Source organism: Caretta caretta, chromosome 10 (assembly GCF_965140235.1).
Source record: "Caretta caretta isolate rCarCar2 chromosome 10, rCarCar1.hap1, whole genome shotgun sequence".
Classification (NCBI taxonomy): Eukaryota; Metazoa; Chordata; order Testudines; family Cheloniidae; genus Caretta; species Caretta caretta.
Window position 1 is genome coordinate 64,102,341 of NC_134215.1, and position 19,011 is coordinate 64,121,351.

The window sequence follows — 19,011 nt, forward strand, 5'->3', positions numbered from 1 at the left end:
CCTGCAAACCGACCATGCTGCACTAAAGTGGCTTCACACCGTCAAAGAAACTAACAAAAAACTTCTTCGGTGGAGTTTAGCTCTCCAAGATTTTGATTTCGACATCCAACACATCTCAGGAGCTTCTAACAAAGTGGCTGATGCACTCTCCCGTGAAAGTTTCCCAGAGTCAACTGGTTAAAATCGTCCTTGAGATGTGGAAAATATTGTTAGTCTTTATGTACTTGGTAGTATATTTAGAGATGCATGTGTCTTATTAACTCTGTTTTCCTAGAGCTCCAGGAAGAAATCCCAGCCAGTGTTTCACCCTAGCTGAGATTTGGGGGGCGTGTCATAAATATAAAGGGAAGGGTAAACCCCTTTGAAATCCCTCCTGGCCAGGGGAAAGCTCCTCTCACCTGTAAAGGGTTAAGAAGCTAAAGGTAACCTCGCTGGCACCTGACCAAAATGACCAATGAGGAGACAAGATACTTTCAAAAGCTGGGAGGAGGGAGATAAACAAAGGGTCTGTGTCTGTCTGTGTGCTGCTCTTGCCAGAGACAGAACAGGAATGGAGTCTTAGAACTTTTAGTAAATAATCTAGCTAGGTATGTGTTAGATTATGATTTCTTTAAATGGCTGAGAAAAGAATTGTGCTGAATAGAATAACTATTTCTGTCTGTGTATCTTTTTTGTAACTTAAGGTTTTGCCTAGAGGGGTTCTCTATGTTTTTGAATCTAATTACCCTGTAAGATATCTACCATCCTGATTTTACAGGGGGGATTTCTTTATTTCTATTTACTTCTATTTTTTATTAAAAGTCTTCTTGTAAAAAACTGAATGCTTTTTCATTGTTCTCAGATCCAAGGGTTTGGGTCTGTGGTCACCTATGCAAATTGGTGAGGCTTTTTATCCAACATTTCCCAGGAAAGGGGGGGTGCAAGTGTTGGGAGGATTGTTCATTGTTCTTAAGATCCAAGGGTCTGGGTCTGTAGTCACCTAGGCAAATTGGTGAGGCTTTTTACCAAACCTTGTCCAGGAAGTGGGGTGCAAGGTTTTGGGAAGTATTTTGGGGGGAAAGACGCGTCCAAACAGCTCTTCCCCAGTAACCAGTATTAGTTTGGTGGTGGTAGCGGCCATTCCAAGGATAACGGGTGTAATATCTTGTACCTTGGGGAAGTTTTGACCTAAGCTGGTAAAGATAAGCTTAGGAGGTTTTTCATGCAGGTCCCCACATCTGTACCCTAGAGTTCAGAGTGGGGGAGGAACCTTGACAATAGCAATAATAATAATAATAATAATTAATTAAGCTGAGTGGAGGAGGGGTTGTATCTCAGAGCCTATGGTTGAAAAGGATTGGTTTCATTGGCAATAAGTAATACAGCAAGCAGGTAGAGTTGTAGGAAAGAAATCTTTATTGAGCCTGTGTAAAGGCCTGTGTTACTTGCAGAGAGGCCTGTGTTTGTCTGGTATCGGCCTGCATTCACTAGTCCCTGTTGGCACAGCAAACTAGATCCCAGCTGACCCTCCTCCAGTTCCACTTATACTATAGTAATGTGACTGGCAGGGGGTGTGGGACGACTCCTAACTGCTATACCGGACGGTTGCGAATTTGCTTCTCAGCCGTGGCAAAGTCACTCATTGTCTTTGTGCCCTCTCTTCCCCATCTGTAAAAGAGCTCCCTAAATTCCTTTTTTTTAAAATATTGGGATATTAAGGGGCTCAATTATCTAATGTTTATAAACTGCCTTGAGAGTCTTCAATGAAAGCTGTAAAGAAAAGGAGAGCCTTATAATCATCATAGATTGTATTGCTTTCATACTTAGTTATGTTCATATTATGAGGAATATTTGTGTTGGCTGGCAGTGATGTTATCAATATCAATAGTGTTCAGCTAATGCACTAACTGTTTTCCTTATTTGTATTATATCTGCAAAATTCTATTTCATAATGTAATAAGACATTCTCAGCCATACATTTCTAGGGAATTATTGCGCCTCTCAGGTGGTAAAGTAATTTGGCCTTCAGCTTCATACCTTATGACAACACTCGAGGAGTGCAATAATCGCTCTTTCACCGCTGCCTCTTATGTCTTATAGATTAAATACAGTGTATGGATTTAGAAGAATTGAGAAAACAAGAACAGAGTATGGTTTGGGCCAAACAGGTTTGCTAGCTGAAATCGATTCAATGCACTCAGCTGATGGCACTTGAGAGGTAGCAGGAAGGAACTTGTATTGTTTTGACAGGTAGGAAAGCAGATAAATGTAACAATCAACTAACTCATGCTCTCATCTAAGCAAGCACTGACACGCAACAAGGTGTGTGGCTATCCCAGGACACTCACGTGCCTCAGGAGCAGTGAGGGGCCTAGTGCACTGAATCACCTGACTTAAGTGCAGATATTCTTGTAGCAGCACCAGTGCTTGAAGCATTTTATTGCCTTTAAACCGGGGGACGGGACAAAAGGTGTAGGTGTTTCTTTAAGTGGCATTAAATGCACTTTGGGTCATGAGTCCCATTTTGAAAATAGTTCTCTATCTTTTGGGTTTTATTAATATTTTTGGATGCATACAAGGCAATGGGCTTCAGAGGCTTTGGGATTTGAAAATACATTGTAGCTTCTGGAGCGCAAGTGCCTTGTACAGAAGCAGCTGTCTTTAGCAGCAGAGCCCAAGTCAAGAGTGGCTTGAGGTCATTAGGCCACCTGAGAACATCAAAACAGGGAACCTCACACCAACGGCTGTGTAGGAAATCTGAAGCTCAGGCCAGAGTTGCCAAGGTTCACAAATCTCTCTCCAAACCTGGGCTAAGTTTCAAGTGAACTTGAGCTCATTTATGGTTACAGGTGGAACTAGAAACCATTACAAGGTCTGTGGTTTGGACCAAAACCTGGCTGAGGTTGGCAGTTTCAAATGTGTTTTTTGCAATGTGTTTTTCTGTGTCTGTTCAAAATTCAAAGCAAAATTCATGGGTGCAAATTTTACCCAAGCCAAAACCTACAAAATGGTTCCCATGAAACCCTGTGAATCAAAAACACTGAGTTTTTCATAGTTCTGACTATACAATGCTATAGACTTTATTTACTTCAAGGCCTGCCTCTTTGAGGGGCCTCTAACAACTGGATGCAGAGAGTGGGAGGGCCACTGATGTTGTAGGGTCCATAGATATCTAGTGTCAGCCGTTGGCTATGTGAAAAATGTTGAAGTAAACATAGCCGTTTCAAAGGCAAAAATTAATCAGGATTTATTAAACTAATAAAAAATTTGCTTTCTCTCTTCCTCTTCCACCTTGCCTCAGAGCTGATTCCTTCATAGATGACAATAAGTGTAATGGCAGAATAGCTTTCCTTCCTCCTCTCCACTGTCTCCCAGTGTGTCTGTCTCTCCTGTGCAAATATGCAGAGAATCCACACCAAACCCCGGGAGGCAGAACAGCTGCTTTGCAATTACATCAACACAGACCCCCAGTATCCATTTTTGTTGATGAAAGAAACAAGGAGATGCACAGGTGTGCAGACAACCCAATCTGAAACTAGAACTCGGTCTCTTGTTCCCTGAGGAGGAAGCAAACTCTGGAAGCAGCAAGAAGATGGTTATCTATGTATCACGCTCTACATCCTCAGGATGGTCTGGAGTGGAATTAAATGAGCTTTGTAAGTAGCTTGGTCCTGGTAAAGTATAGTTCTAAACAGTTCACTAAGATATCACACAGAGGAAAAATAGGGAGTGTGTGTGTGTGTGTGTGTGTGTGTGTGAAGAAAGAATGCTCTTATTTTCACAGCATAAGGTGAGCGTTTCAGAATAAAAAAACAAAAATGCCTGGAATGTCAAGGGATTAAACATTTTGATGGTCTGAAAATGCTGATGAGTGAGGAGTTCTATGTGTTTGAATGTTGTTTCATTTTAACTGCAGTGGGATAAGAGTTTTAACAAACTGTGTGAAATTTCTCTGATTTGACATAAAATTTCTCTGATTTGACACCATTGTGTGTCTGAATCATGTCTTGGAACACAAAAATGCATGCGTTCAGTAACTGGCAACATTTTGAGCTGCCGTCATCCCAATAACCTTCTGTTCACTTCTAAGTTACTAGTTCAAATCCAGCCCACCTCGATAGTAAGCAAACAGAATTATCTTCTGATGGTTGATCACCTACATGAAATGAGTTAATAGCCTCAGGTGAGTCCCCATGGGACAGGTGTCCATTTTAGGGAAGAAAACAGCACTGCAGTTGGCAGATTTGTTGGCAGCCTCAGCAGAGAGGTGAAATACTGAATCACTTATTGTGACTGAGGGCATGTGTACACTTACCTCTGGAGTGATCGATCCAGCAGGGGTTGATTTATCGCGTCAAGTGAAGACGGGATAAATCGACCGCAGAGCACTCTGCCATCGACTCCGGTACTCCACCGAAGTGAGAAGTGTAGGCAGAGTCGACCGGCGAGCGTCAGCAGTTGACCTACCGCAGTGAAGACACCGCGGTAAGTAGCTCTAAATACGTCAACTTCAGCTACGCTATTTTTGTAGCTGAAGTTGCGTAACTTAGACCGACTTAGCTCATCCCCCACCCCTCAATGTAGACCAGGCCTCAGCTACCCTCCCCTCCCTAGCTTGGGATTAAGACACATTGGCAATGTCATCCTGTATCTGTTGTGTGGGTCATAGAATCATAGAAACATGGGGCTGGAAATGTCCTTGTCTGGTCATCTAGTCTATCCCCTCATGCTGAGGTAGGACCAAATATAGCTAGACCATTCCTGATAGGTGTTCATCTAACATGTTCTTAAAAACTTTCAATGATGGGGATTCCACAACGGCCCTTGCAACCTATTCCAGTACATAATTATCCTTTTGGTTAGAGAATGTCACGCGAGATTGTGTCAAATCTTGTACTAAGATCAACATATATCACATCTACTGTTTCCCCCACCCCACCCCCAAACTCAGGAGGCCAGTGACCTGTCAAAGAAAGAAATTAAGTTGGTTTAGCATAATTTGTTCGTGACAAATCCATGCTGGGTATTACTTATCCCATTATTCCTTAGATGCTACAAAATTGATTGTTCAATAATTTGTTTAAGTATCTTTCCAGGTATCAAAGTTAGACTGACTAGTCTATAATTCCCTCCCTCCCTCTGTTCCTCTTTTTTAAGATAAGTATTATGTTTGCTCTTCTTCAGCTCTCTGGGACCTCACCTGTCCTCCATGAGTTTTCAAAGATGATCACTAATAGTTCCAAGATTGCTTCAGCTAGTTCCTTAAGTATCCTAAGGTGGATTTCATCAGGCCCATCTAACTCATATAAATATTTTTTAACCTATTCTTTTCCTATTCTGGCTTTTTGTTGCTGTTAATTGTGTTAAGCATGCTGTTACAATTCTCTCTCTCTCTCTCTCATTTTTTTTTTAGAGAACACTAAAACAAAACAGACATTAAACACTTCAGCCTTCTTGTTATTGCGCTCTCCTTTCCTGCCAAATAGTTGACATACACTTCCTTTGTCTTTCTCTTGTTCCTAATGTATTTATAGAAGCTCCTATAATCTTTATGTATTTTAATAAGTGTAACTCAATTTTTTCCCTTAGTCTTTCTAATTTTCACCCAACATGCCTGTGCTATTCTTTTGTACTCATAATTAGCAATTTGTCCATGTTTCCATTTTTTATAGGATTCCTTTTTGATTCTCAGGTATTAAAGAGCTCTGGATGCAGCCATATGGACCTCTTGTTATTCTTCCCACCTTTTCTTTGCATCAGAATAGTTTACAGTTGTGCCTTCAACATTGTGTCCTTGAGAAACTGCCTGCTCTCCCAACCTACTTGTTCCCTTAGATTTTCTTCCCATGGGACCTTATCTACCTGTTCTGAGTTCAAAATCTGCTTTTTTTTTTTAAGTCCAATGCCCGTATTCTGCTGCGTATATCATTCCATCCTTTCCTCAGAACAATGAAATCTATCATTTCAAAATCACTTTCACCTACCTTCAGATTCACAGTCAGTTTCTCCCCGTTCAGAATAAAGTCTAAAATGGCTGCGCTCCTGGTTTCTTCTCCACCTTCCAAAACAAGTTGTTCCCCATACTTTGAAAGAACTTACTGGACATTTTGTATTTTGCTGTATTTCTTTTCTAACAGGTGTCTAGGTAGTTAAAGTCCCCTATTACTACCAGGTCTTGTGATGGATATTTCTGTTGATTGTTCTAGAAATGCCTCACCCACCACCTCATTCTGATTTGGTAGATTATAGTAAGCCGCTACCATGACATTGCCCCTCGTTTATCTTCACAGAGAGGCTTTCAGTTGGTCTGCCTCTCACCTCCTTCTGTGTCTCAGGACAAGGGCATACGTGCTTGATGTACAATGCAACTCTGCTTTCTTTTTTTTACCCATTGCCTGTCCTTCCTGAAGAACCTGTGCATCTTTCCAGGGCCGGCCCACAACATTTTGGCACCTGAGGTGGGGAGCTCAAATAACGACCCCATGCCCCTCGCTTGGGCCAAAACTTTGAAAGGTCCCAATTCTGCCTTCTTCCTGTTCTACTCCTCTCATGGTACTGCTCTGCTACCTACCCCAATAAAGGAGAACTAACAACTTAAAATGCCTTGTTCAAAAATTTTAAGTAACACTTACATTTGCTGTTCAGGCGTTTGAAAGTTAACTTTTCTTGTCTGCATAATAAACACTGGCATTTTTATCTGTTTGAATAATCAAAGTGGTGCTTTCCGTGCCTTCTTGGTTGCAAAGATTTGAACTGCTTCCTGCAGGTCCACAGTCTGGGCCAGCTCATGCTCTCTTGAGATGGTTGCAAGGCTGACCAGCCTCCCCTGGGTCATTGTGGAGCGTAGATGTGTTTTTATTAACTTCAGCTTGGAGAAGCTGCATTCTCCACCGGCAACTGTGACAAGAATTGTTAGAAGTATGCGCAGAGCAACAAAAGCATTTGGAAAGAGGGCGGTCATCTTATTTGAGCACATATATTCCAGACAGCCGTTGGAGTTGCCCCTGCTGAAATGTATCTTGAAAGGCTTTCAGTTCATCACCTAAATCACTCGCATCAATATTGCGCATGTCATCAAGTGTCAACACTGCCTCTAGTGCCTTGCATTGCTGGTGTAGGTCTTCTTCAGGTGTAGTGAGGAGTTTTGGAATATCATACAACATCCCAAATATACTGCTGTGTTCCTTGAGTGGCATGAAATGTTCTTCAACTGACTGTATTGCACAATCTAGCACCTGGTTAAAGAATTCAGCTTTGAATTGTTGTTTGGGGATTATTTTATGGGATTATCCCGTGCCTTGTAATCAAAATGTCATCTTCTTCGGTGACTCTTGTATTCTTCAGTGGGTGGGAAAATAGCTTCAGTGTGAAGTTCCTCTGCCAACTTCTGTGTGCTCGTCAGAACGTTTTGAAATCCCTCATCTGACTGGCACGGCTGTAGGTATGACTTTGTTTTGTCCAGTTGTTCCATTGCTCCAGATATATCAAGGTCAACACCTTGGAGTCTCTTGCTTACAACATTTATTTCAAACAGTGTGTCATGCCACAACAATAAGCCACACAGAAATATGAAGTTATGTATGTTTTTGGTGATTCCATTTCCCTCTGCCACTGTTCTCTCACGAACAGTTCCTGTCATAGCATTATCCTCCATAAATGGCAACTATGGCGTCATCTATCTTCCCAATCTGGTGTTTGATAGGCTTTGTCACCTCCACTTGACTTTCCCATCGTGTGGCACTCAGTAGTTTCAGTGTCAGTTCCCAAATGTTGCTTCAAAATTTGCCATCGATGAGCTGATGCAGAGAAAAATACATAGATGCTTTGAATTACATTAAAAAATTCAGCAGCCTTACTAGAAGCTGATACTGCATCACTGACCACCAAGTTCAATGAATGAGAACTGCATGGGACAAAAAAAGCTCAAGGGTTTAACTCTCGGATCCGTGTTTGCACTCCTCTGTTCTTTCCTCTCATGTTGGCACCATTATCGTAGCCCTGACCTCTCGTCTCAGCTATCGCAATTCCCATATCTTCCAGCTTTTTAAGAAACACATTTGTCATACCAGCTCCCGTAGTATCATCAATGTCAATAAATTCTAGAAAATGCTCTCCGACAGTCACCACTGCAGGGACATTTTCACTAGCTTCTGTTGTTGTTACAAAACGCACCATTAAAGTCATTTGTTCCGTATGGCTGATGTCAGGTGTGCAATCCAGAATAACAGAGTAATATCTCGCTGACTTCAGATCTGCCGCAATCTTCTGTTTGACTTTTGTTGCCAGTAACTGTATGATCTTGATGATTTTGAATTGTTTTTCCAAGATAGTGGTGTGTGTACATTTCTTGGGTGGCAGCTCTTTTTAGATGCTCCTGGAGTACAGCATCAAACTCAGCCATCAGCTCCATAATTTTAAGGAAGTTTCCATTGTTTGGCACATACAGCTGATCTGAAGAGCCACACAGTGCTAGGCTTTCGGTAGCAAGCATTCTCACAATGGCAATGAGCCTTTTCAGAACATTTTTCCAGTAAAGGGACTCTGATGCAATCTTCTCTTGATGCTGATCATCTATGGTGGCCTTTAACCTTTAGTCTCATCTCAAGCTCTTTCCACCTATGGACTGCTCTCTGGCGATTTGCTGCCTTCTCATGGCATGCCAGATTTCTAGCCAAATTTTTCCAGTCCTTTGTTCCTGTGGAACCCAATGTGGCTGGAACATTAGACTGGAAGAGTTTGCAACAAAAACAGTCTGCAGCATTCTGGATTTTTGAGTACATAAGCCATGGCCCCTCCACTTTGTCACCATTGGGGATTTCACACCAGTAATTTGTTGGATGGAAACTTCTATTTTCATTGTCTTTGGGAAACATGAAGTTTTTCACTTGCTGTTGCCCATGCAGTACAAGGAAGTCCCTCTGGCTACTGCTCAGGTGGGTCCACAGTCCTGGATCATCTAGATTTAAGGAACTAAGCTCAGCAGAGGCTGTTTCTTGCGCCTCCACCACACTCTTTTCTGATCTACACTTTTTTCTTCAGGAATGTGCATGATTACATCAGTTTGAGATGGAGATATGGATGCTGCAGTAGCTGCCAGGTCACCTGCACTCTGACTAACTGGAAGATCAGGCATCTCCTCACCACTCACTTCCTTGCTGGGGCCGGAAGGCTCACTATGAACATTTGTGTCTGTGTATCTCAGGAGAGCTCCTTCCTGCTTAGATAGAAAAGCTTCCTTTGCTTTCTTTCTTTTTCTGAATGCTGCCCCAGAGGGGCGTTTTCTTCTTTCACTCATGACTGCTGTTCTGTGCCAGCTGTAGTGACTCTCAACACTCAATTGAAGGGAACAAATAAGCAGGCTGGTAGCAGGGCCTGAGTGAGGGAAGATATCAGCATCTTAAAGGCCTAACTGGCTCCAACTACTTCAGTTGACTGCCTGTTCTCCTCAAGTGGGTTGAGGGAAGCAGCAGGAAACAGGAAGCTCCCTGAGAAGCTGGTGTTAATCAATCCAGGTTCCTGGGGGGTGCTAGAGAGGTACATAAGAGGCTCCTCCTCCTCTCTCTCCCTGCAGCTCCTGTTGCTTTCTGTTATTCCCTCTCACCTTTTCTCCTGCCTGCCTGTTATGTCTCTTGTGCCCTCCTTGCTCCAGCACAGCACTCCACCATCTCTGTGCACCTAGAACAGAGAGAATATGTATGCACCAGCAGCAGACACAATTTTCTACACTTTGGGTCCTAGTGCCCTCCTCCCCTCCACAGTCTGGGACCTGGCCGCCTCAGTTCACCTCATGGTAAGGCCAGCCCTGCATCTCTCTCTCTCTCTCTCTCTCTCTCTCTCTCTCAATATTCTACTCATGAGATTTATCTCTGATGCCAGTTACATCATAAGTGTACTTGTTTACTGAGACTTTCAGTTCTTCCTGTTTGTTCCCCCTACTCCTCGTATATATATATAGATATATAAGATTGTGAGCAGATTGCTCCCCAGTTTTCCCTAGAGGAGTTCAGTCTCCATAGCTTCCAGTCTGGTACTTTTTGCAAACAGTACATTTGTACATAGGACTCTCTTCTCCTCTGCAGCTGAGCACCACTCAGCAAAAAGGGCTGGGCCAGTAATGATTCTGTGCCAGCTTAGCACTGGTGTGAATTAGAGCAGCCTAGGGGCTGCTCTCACACTTCTGAGGTGAGGTCCCTAAGGATCAGCATAGTGATGTTGGACCCATTGTCTCCCTTACCCAGCATATACTATGCACTGGAGGTGGGGCGATGAATAGCACGTGTGTCTACAGGCTTTACATCAGTGAAAAGTTCTATGAGCAGTCCACTTGTGATCAGAATCCAGTCAGTGCACCACATAAATCCCATATATGCCCTCAAGAGATTAAGTGGACCTAAGTGATGCACAGAGCTATGTTGGCCCTCAGCACAGGGTGAAATTCACCCTTTCCGAATACAACTCTTTCTGGTTTAGATTAGTTTTACTAGACTTAATATACTGTAAATGTTGCCTGATTTTCAAAGCACACTCTCTGTATAGTGATGGTTTTTCCTGAAACGAGGCATATGTCCTCAATAACCTGGTAGGATTAGATTAAAAAGCAACAAGGAGTAAAATTTTGACATGTGAATAAATAATCTGCACAGAACCAAACATGGCCTGAAACAAAGAAGTGTTACTGAACTGTTACATGTATTTTTTGAGAATGGTTATTTTGCTAATCAATAGTGTACGTACTTAATCAAATGCAGCAGGCTGGGCAAAAGGTCAAGCACTGATCACACATTACTGATCACGACATCTGCTGATGTTTCCTGCGAATTTAATTCTGCGTACTAATAAAGCTCACTTGCTATTAACATGCTTGAGAGGATGTGAAAAAGGGTTCAGCACAATCATGTTTGGAAAGCATAATAAAATGTCTTTTTGTCAGGAGAGCTCCCACTGTACAACAGGCGTCAGAGAATGCTACATTTGCTATTCTGTATATAAAATAAATAGCTGGTTAGGTATGTTACAGCTGAAACGTGAAATGTCAGTTTTTACTAATGAGTGCAGAAGGCTTGATTAAGACGGACTTCCTGCGTGTTCTGAACAGCTGGATGTGACTAGGTTTGGCATGTAAAGCTGGCTTGGAATACTTCTCAGAACAAGCACGATCCAATCTAGGGATATGCATTGGTCCTAAAATTTGTGATTTGGGGACAGTTCAGGTTTGGGCTTTGTGTTAAGGTAAAAGAAAAAACATAAAAAAGCTACTACAATGGAATGAAGGGCCTGATTCGAGGCCTATTGAAGTCCATGGTAGTCATCACATTCCCTTCAACAAGCATTGGATCAGGCCCAAAGCGGATGCAAAGCAGCCTACTCTAATAGTATGTAATCTCCATTAGGATAGGAGTGTGAGATCTGTTGAACTCAGAACTAGAATGCTTTGGAGTGAGCCAAAGTTCAGGAGCAGCCCCAGGGTCCGAGGCTGAGTTGCCACCTCTTCTCACTCTCTAGGTTATAAGAAGTTGCAAAGTGTTAAACAAGAAAACATGGCAGGCTTGCATCGGTGTGTGTGGGGGGGGGGGGGGGGGGCAATGGTGCAACATGCGCTATCACTGCTTCCTGTAGAGAAGTTCTAGATGAAAGCATACTAGCTAACCTCAGTTATGACTGGTTTCAGAGGAACAGCCGTGTTAGTCTGTATTCGCAAAAAGAAAAGGAGTACTTGTGGCACCTTAGAGACTAACCAATTTATTTGAGCATGAGCTTTCGTGAGCTACAGCTCACTTCATCAGATGTATACCGTGGAAACTGCAGCAGACTTTATATACACACAGAGAATATGAAACAATACCTCCTCCCACCCCCACTGTCCTGCTGGTAATAGCTTATCTAAAGTGATCAACAGGTGGGCCATTTCCAGCACAAATAAAGTCTGCTGCAGTTTCCACGGTATACATCTGATGAAGTGAGCTGTAGCTCACGAAAGCTCATGCTCAAATAAATTGGTTAGTCTCTAAGGTGCCACAAGTACTCCTTTTCAGTTATGACTGCACAACTTGACAACCCAGCCTCCTTTCCTCATGAAATGGTTTGATAGTGAAACCTAGAGGCAGCGTTTCCTTGTACTGCAGTGTTGCTTTTAAAATGCACATTTGGAATTTTAAAAAAATTAACATAACATTATGATGGGAAACATGCAGCATTTCAAGTTTAGAGATAATCCACACAGTTGATTTTGTTTCTGTACTGCAACTACTAATAGAATCCATGTACTACGGTGTCATTACCAGCGTGTCATCCATATTGAAGTGTTTTGCCTCAGGTGATAGATGCTGTTGATCTTAATGTCTCTCAAATGTCAAAGCTCTGGAAACCAAAAATATGTGAGAAATGGTCTGTGCTGAAATTTTGTTTGTTGCAAGCAAGATTGTTTCCCTTTTCCTGCTCCAGGTAACTTTCTGTGGGCTGTCAGGTGTCTCTTACAGTTGCAGAACACACTAACATGCACATCAGTCTGGTAACAAGCAAGAAATTATGGCCTCTGTTAGTAGCAATAAAATACATAACTTTCTCTAGATCTAATATGGAGTGTGCAGCCAAAACTCTTGCGGGAGAAAATTCCACTACAGATAAACAGGGTTTTATTGGTAGGGTGGATACAGTAATACCTGCTGCCCTTGTAATTAGCAATTCAAAGCTTTTGAATCACACCCTGAGTTCTCCTTTTGGAAGTTGTACTTCTGAGAATGATCCTGCAATAAGGGAAAAACAATGGTTTGCTGATCTAGAGGCAACATTCCCAGAGGAATCACCTTTCCAGAGGCAGTAATCTGGGGAATGATACGATGGCATCTCAGTATATCTCTAGGTGAGCATACATCCGGTAGGTGAACAGCCAAGAGCAGTTCTAATTAGGGATCCCTAAAGTCACACAACAGATTTAGATGACCTACAAAAAGTACTGGGCTTTAAAGTGTGTGATGCCATAATGTGAGGCATGACTGTTGCACAGTATTGTGAATATTGTTGATATAGTGAATGGAGGATAAACTATGTGCATATAGAAAAGGAGGACTTTTGGCACCTTAGAGACTAACAAATTTATTTGCACGTAAGCTTTCGTGAACTACAGCTCACTTCATCGGATGCATCCGATGAACTGAGCTGTAGCTCACGAAAGCTTATGCGCAAATAAACTTGTTAGTGTCTAAGGTGCCACAAGTCCTCCTTTTCTTTTTGTGGATACAGACTAACACGACTGCTACTCTGAAATATGGGCATCTATTTACTCATAGGAGAGTTGGAGATTTTCTTCCAAATCAAATGAACAATAAAAAGACAAATGCCATTATTTCTTGGGGATAAGGATCTTGGGATTTCACTTCACTACTCCACTTTCAAAAACAAGGGGGAAATGAGCTAGGTTGAAATATTTTAATTTTTTTTGCACACACAGTTGTGTAAAGGCTGTGCTCTCTCTGAGTGGCCAACTCTGACTATACAGCTGATGTGGCTAAACAAGAGCAGCCCACCCATCAGAGCACCAAAGAGTTCAGCGATCACTTCATATAAAGCAAATAGCAAAGAAATTGAGTGCAGTAGCTTTCGTCTTTTGAGGTACAGTAGGCACAGAAATCCCATTATTTGCTAATAGGATTTTGCACATACCACCCCCTCACCACTTTGAAACTAATTTGAACTGCCCACACAATGTCCTCTTGGGTTGTCATTGGTGGAGCATCCATCTGCTTTACTTCAACATTTCAGTGTTAGTCAAGAGAATCAGGAAAAATATATCTTGGTATTTTCAGTAGGCACTTGTGTTTTTGTTCCTGCACCTGAAGGGCAGAGTTCACAAATGAGGATTTAGGTCCAAAAGTCTGAGAAGTGCAGCCATAGAGTTAAGAACAACACAGGCACTCTGATGTGTCATAGTGCAGTACCATCATACAAAGTTATCGTTGAAATGTACATAGAAATAATTTTTATACAGAGGGATTCATAAATATGTTAATTATTTGGGCAGGTTCAGGTGACATTTACTGTGGCTAAATGCAGTTTTCTTTATGTATGCTGTTTTCCCCTCACAGCACGTTGTCATGTGCTTCAAAGGGGGCATTTAGGTATATTTACAAAACCACAGGACAAATCCATATGAATAGGCAAAATGATTAATACTTTTATGGCATTTTTCTACTCAGCTAACAGGATCCTCTCCATAGGAATTTTTATAAATAGAGTCAGACACAAGATGTTCCAGTTGGAAGTCTCTCAGTATTTTTAGTCCTTGGAAATACCCTGTTTGCATCTCAGATTTCCCTTCCATTGACAAAATTAGTACAATAACTTCCTGCTGTCTCCTGTCTCTGAAGACTGATTCCTGTCCTGTAACTCTCATTTCCCTGGCTCTGCTGCAAAGTTGTCAAGACATGCTTTGACAGGTTTCAGAGTAGCAGCCATGTTAGTCTGTATTCGCAAAAAGAAAAAGGAGTACTTGTGGCACCTTAGAGACTAACAAATTCATTTGAGCATAAGCTTTCATGAGCTACAGCTCACTTCATCGGATGCATTCATGGAGTGAGCTGTAGCTCACGAAAGCTTATACTCAAATAAATTTGTTAGTCTCTAAGGTGCCACAAGTACTCCTTTTCTTTTTAAGACATGCTTTGAGTCTTCTGAACCAAAATGTGCCTACAATGCAAAGCGTCTATCCATTTTGTGGGAACGCTATTGTCAGATAAAAAGCTGAGGAGTGAGAGAGTCCTAAACTTTTGATGCATGCTTTTAAAAAAAATATTACTTTATCTAGTTGATCTACTTCTGGTTTTGAATGTCAATAGCAGCCCTTGTCCCTGTGGTGAATTTAATTTCTCTTTGTTCTCTGGTATATTGTTGGTGTCACTTTTTCCTTCTGCTTGCAAACTGGATAGTTTTAATTCAGACATGATATCTGTGTGCTCCAATCCAGAGGCCCTATCTATGCTGCTTAGGTCCCTTTCTACAGTATTCTTGGTGTCACCAAGGATAATTGTGCTTCATCACAGATGATGGCTCTTCCCGATCAGCCTAGAATTTCATGATTGCCAGAACAATATGAGATTGTCCCCAGTAGGGTGAGTGCCACTTATAATGCTGGGAAAATTCTGGATTTGAGGTTTTGGTTGAGAGTAGTGTTTGGAAGGTGACTATTACACAATTGTCATGGATTGGTCATTGTCTCCCTTGGTTTGAGACTGGCCATACCTAACTTGGATGGCTAAGGGACCTGTTTTGATGGGCTCCCTTCGAAGACTGATAAAACCAGTGAGCTTCCAGGCAGCCTTGAAAAAAAAATATTGCTAGACCATTCTATGGATTGTCTGGTAGGACTTTACAATGATCTTTTGTCTTCTATTATTGTGCATGGAGTAGTCACCCTCAAAGTCTCTGCAGTTCACAGATGATCTATGACAGATGCAGTTAAAGGGGAGGCAGCTAGAGTTTGGGGCTGAGTATGACTGATTGTGGTACACAAGTATTTTAAAACTGTATGCCATGGCTGTTTCAGAAATGAAGAAAGGTTTTTTTGGATGATCTCCTGAGGATTTTGCTATTGATTTCACCTTTTGTTTCCATCCTGGTGTTTTCCAAGTCTTGCAGAGCAGCACTGTTCTGGGAGGTTAATAGCATGAGTAATTCCAGCTCCTTCCATTCAGAGTCAAATTTTCTTCACTGTTAGTAACTGCCATAGTACTTTGCAGACAAAATCTCTCAGATCTGGACTGAGGTTTTTTTTTTCCTCTTTCTCCTGCGAAGCCAGAGAAAGTTTCTTGTAGAAACAAATGTCTGGTCCTAAGTTTCCACCAGTGCCACTCATGTTGGCTCTTGGGGTGTTAGGTCTCTCCAACTACAGCCCATGGGAGCTGGACCCAAGACCTTCGTGGCCAGTGTGGAGAAAATGGCTCTACTGTTGGCGGAGATTGTCTGTCTCTTTGCTGAGGAACGGAGTACCAGCCACTCCTGAGTTGTTGTAAGGCCTCTGCTCAAAAAATCTACTCTTCATGCTTAATTCATTCCAGTGTTCCTGGAACAGGGTCTTCTGACCTCCTCAGGGTTTAAAGGGCTTCAGACCCTCCTCAGGGTTTCAGATAACGTGTCTGTGCTTCTTGTGTGCTACAAATGCCTAACTTTTCCCCAGTCATTTGGGGAACAAATGGATTGAAAGGATTCATTGACTGGCAACAGTAGGGGGAGTAGTTTTTTTAAATTATGTTTGCTGAGTCTTATTGTATTTTGCAGCCTTTTATAATTTATGTTGTGAAAATAAAACTACATACAAGCACCCAGAGCATGAGAGAGAGAGATGCTTGTGTTTGCTTTATAAATCTAAATAATAAATAGTAAATATTTACTTTGGTACTTGATCATGTTGTCTGGTAACATAAGAGCTCTGATTCTGTAAATGATCTTTTTCTGAATTAAAACAACTGGCAAAGAGTATAGTAATCTGCCACCTTTTTATATGTGGGGAAACTGAGGCAGACTAAAAACAGTAGAGGTATTCAGACCTAGAAAAGAGAAGCCAGCCGGTTTTGCATAATTAAATCAGCTAAATAATAATTCTCAGCTTTCATTTCTCCCAAATAATGTTTTAACCTGTTTTTAAAAAATTATGCATAAACATTAAATCCTATTATCAATGTTTTATTTTCTGTAATAAATGCATCCTAAGCAATACGGAATAAAAGCTATAGGATGTTGGGAAATATAAAGACCTTTCCCTCTAGCTTGCTAGTGACTTTTTTTAAATCCTCAGTTATGCTGGTAATTATTTTTTTTGAGCTTTTAGAAAATGCTCATTGTAACATGTTCAAAGGTTTGAAGCTTAAAGAATAATCTAAATTCTCCTGGTTTCTTGGCAGCAAGTGTTCCCTAGCAGCAGTGATACAGTTCCCACTACAATGTCACTAGCAAGGTGTCCTGCACCAGACTCTTTCACCACAAGTAATAAGTTGCTACACTTCTGAATGCCTCCTGAATGATCGGAAATAGGACACTTTGTACAGTGTTAGGTTTGTTACATTTCCTCTTGATAGCATCTTCTCATTTTTTTCCAGAACTGCATTCAGAATGTACCTGAACAATGAATGAAATAATTGGGTCCAAAAATAAGGTTTTAGTTACTGAGGGGCAGGATGCTGTAGCTGTAAATCGGTTGAATCATTTGGGGGGATATTTTATTCAAAGATACTATGTAATAATGGGGAGATAATGCATTCTTTTACTGCAGTTAACAGGCGTATACCCAGATCTTGTGGATATGTCTTTCAATACTCCCTTAAGGCCAGATACTCCAATGGCTTCAAGGGAGCCACATCAATTTACACCAGCTGAGGATAGGATCCATGGAGTGAATTTAGTGCATGGAATGCTCTCTAATGGGAGCATTGCTCACCTGTCATTACTCCATCAGAGCTTTTGTCAGAATGCTAATACTCCCAAGCAGAGCCACATCTCTTCATTTAGATAATGCCATGATGAAGGGTTGGGTAAGATTCAGGATCAAACTCATCTTTATTGGAAGTTTAATCCACAGCCACTCTTCCTCTGGTTTTAGCCCCTGTGATAGGGAAATTGTCTTCTGTCAGCCAGAATGTTCCACAAGAATACCTTCAGGGGAAAGGACAGAGGAATTCTGTGAGATGGCTGTATCCCAATCTGTTTAGGGTGTTGTTGTAGGTGACCAGGACCTTGCACTGAATTTGGAAATGGACAGGCAGCCGATGTAGAACATGAAGCACTGATGTGATATGCTCCTGATGCATTGTAATGCCTGGTACCAGCTTTGATTTCTAAGTGGCCCTTTTGATTAGACTCACATAAAGCAGTCTAAGCAAGAAATGAAAATGCATGGATCACCATGGCTATTAGGTTTTCATCTATCAGAAATACACAATTTCCTGGCCAGCCATAAATAGAAAAAGGTAATTTTTTCCACTGCAGCTATCTCTGATTCAGAAGCGGAAACAAGTCCACCAGGATTCTAAGGTTGTACATCTCTTTTGCATCAAGGGGCAGATATACTCAGTGTAGAATAAGGTCATAGACTCTGCCAGTCCATATTGGACACCTTTTTGAATGGTGTCCAATCAGTTCCTTAACGATTGCCAGCTGATCAAAATTTGGACATAGTCTGTCCAAAGATTAATTGTATTGTCAGATCACACCAACTAGAGCAAAACATGTTCTAACTTTCCTAAGGGGTTTGCTCTCATTTACATGCTCTATTAATTTTGTGTTTTCTCAGACTTTACTCTTTTCTTTGCTCCATCTCCATACTTCATACTATCTTTGAATTAATTTGAGTAAAATTGTGGCCCTGCTGTAGTCAATAGGAGTTTTGCCATTGGCTTCAATAGGGTCACATTTCCACTCTTTGTATCCTTCCCTTTGTGTCCGTGTCAAACTCTCATATCTATGGTTCCCTCTCCAGATCGCCTTTTATGTTTAAACTCCCTGTCATTCACTTTCTTTTCTTCAAATCTCTTCTCTAAACACTATTTTTGGTCAAGCCCATCATAGTGAATCCACTATTAAAAAGAACTTGTAGTTATGTGATGCATCCACTTCTGGCAACCTGGTACTTTGAGTCTGTATTATTTGCCTTTGGGCCAAATCCTGGTCTGATTGAAGTCAGTCGGGTGTTTGTCAATCATTTCAGTGGGTTGTAAGCTCCTTGGAGCTGAGGCCATGTTATTCCTATTTTCTATATACAACAATGGAGCTTTAATATTCCACTTATCCTTGAAGAAATTCCCTGTCTGGCAGAGTGAATTCCATTGAATAACACTGAGTTCTTGTGTGAAAGACCCTCCCACTGTGCAGGACAGAAGAAATGTGAAGGCCCCAGAAATGTGGTGTTAAGCATGCTGTCCACAGTCTACATTGTTTTATGGTGTCAATGCTATAACTTGTGCCTGAAACTCTATCTTCTGCAGTTGTTTCACAGATTCCCTTTCCTACCAAAACCAATAAACATTTAAAAAATAAAAAGAGATGTTT

At 41.5% G+C, this 19,011-nt stretch overlaps 1 long non-coding RNA gene across 1 annotated transcript in view; it reads right to left on the reverse strand.

Annotated features, from left to right (window-relative positions):
• The window catches only part of LOC142073395 (uncharacterized), a 138,276-nt gene that overhangs the window by 71,091 nt on the left and 48,174 nt on the right, over window positions 1-19,011 (reverse strand). The gene's annotated exons all lie outside the window — the stretch shown is intronic.